Below are 1,943 nucleotides of genomic sequence, written 5' to 3'. Positions count from 1 at the left end.
CCCACCCTCAGCCCAGAGCCCGTTTCTAGGCAACAGGATGGATGCAGGGATGGTTTGAAGGGGAGAGAGCTATAAATAGGGAAGGGAGAAAACAAAAATAAAGTTCCAGAGAAAGCTGTGGAGCTGCATTACTGGGGGTGGGGGTAGGGAGACCGATGAACAGTGGACACGGGGGACACTCCCCAGCCCTCCATCAGTGGGAGAGGGCAGTTTTCAGGTTAGCCGTCCAGCAAGGGTCCTCAGGGTGCGGACATGGGTGGGAAGGCAGTCTCTATGTGCACAGCAAAGCAGGATGGGGGTGAGGAGGAGAAATCACTTCCAGTCAGAGGACTAAGGAAAGCTCAGAAGAGGGAGAGCTGCAGCAGGCAGAGGTGATGGCTGCTGTCTGGATGGAGGAGGAGGCCGGCAGACAAAGGGAAATCATGGGCAAGGTGAGGTGGGGTTGGATCCACAGATCTCAGGAGGCCTGGCTGGGCTCAGCCTCATGACCACACTGCTGGGGACACACAGACACACAGCGAGGTGGGCTTTTCCTCCACCCGTGACACTTGCCACCCCCCAGGTCTTCCCATACCACCCTCTTCTCCACTAGGTTTCAGCTCCAACCTCCCCTCCTCAGACAACTGACCTGGTCGCCTTATTTTAAGGTTGCTCACTACCTCCTCTTCATCACATTCTCTCACACTGCTCTGCTTTGTTCTTTGTAAAACTCAAGATTACCTCGTTCTATGTAGTTCTTGACCATTTTGTGATCACTAGGTGAGCTCTAGTTGGAGCAGTGACCTGAGGGCTGTTCCCTGCAGCCCCTCCTTCATCTAAGGACAGAGCAGCTGCACCACGCACACTGTTGGATTAAATGAACCCACAACACTTGTGGGCAACACGTGTACATGCGTGAACACTGATGCAGACAGAGCACACTTCCTGCCCATACCACCTTTGTAAGTGTGCACACACAGTTCAAACCCACCCACGTACAGAGCCTCGCTCCCTGGCTCCATGAAATTGCACAAGTGTCCGTAATCTCCACCCTGCTACCTCCACATTTTCCTGTTGCTCATGTCTTTTGTTTATCTCCCCTCAGAGGCAAAGCAGTCCCCTTTTGGAAATTCCAAAGAAGTTGAGCTTTGGAGACAGGCTTGGGGCCGAATGCGGCCTTTGCCACTTCCCAGCAACGGTGACGGTGGGCAGGGTAACTGCCTCTCCAGCCTTCATTCCTTCATCCATAAATTGGGGGTAAAAAACAAGAAAGACTTGAGGGCAGTTTCCAGTGAAATTACTGGAGATAAGCGTTTCATGGTGGGATGTACTGGGCACTTCGGAAATGGGTTGGTCCCTGTCACAAGGGAGAGCCCATGAGATATGTGGGCTCTCACATGCACACGGTCAAGGCTTCTGACACGAGGCTGGTATCTTGGCTGACACTTCTAGCCTGTGCCTGGAATGCACTGACCCTGGCAGATAAGAACACTGGTCTCTGAGCAGAACCATTCTCAGTGGGACCAGATGTGAGGCTTGGCACCCAGGAAGCAGGAATGAATCTCCCCACAAGCCAGATGGCAAACCTGGTTTTGGCGTTTAAAAATGAGGGTCAGGTGCTGGCAGCTGGATTGGAGGCGGCAAACTCAGTCTTTAGAGGCCAGGCAGTGCATGAAAATGAGTGAAGTGGATGGGTGTGATACAAAAGGAGGGGACGGGACTGTGGCCAAGCGGAAAAGGTGTGTCCAGCGTAAAGACATTCAAATTTTACAATTTTAAAACCTTGTGCTCGCAAATCAAACATATCTACAGGCCAAATTCAGCCTGAGGGCCACGAGTTTGCAATCCCCACGGATTGTGGTTGTGAGAAGCATCTTAATTCAACCAAAAGAGATCTGGAGCTCGTGACATCCTCACGTAAGTGACTCAGAGAATCCAAGACCACTGGTTTGTTCCCCGCTCCC

Source organism: Rhinopithecus bieti, unplaced genomic scaffold (assembly GCF_001698545.2).
Source record: "Rhinopithecus bieti isolate Rb0 unplaced genomic scaffold, ASM169854v2 scaffold_26546, whole genome shotgun sequence".
In the NCBI taxonomy this organism is placed as follows: domain Eukaryota; kingdom Metazoa; phylum Chordata; class Mammalia; order Primates; family Cercopithecidae; genus Rhinopithecus; species Rhinopithecus bieti.
This window is presented reverse-complemented; position numbering follows the sequence as displayed.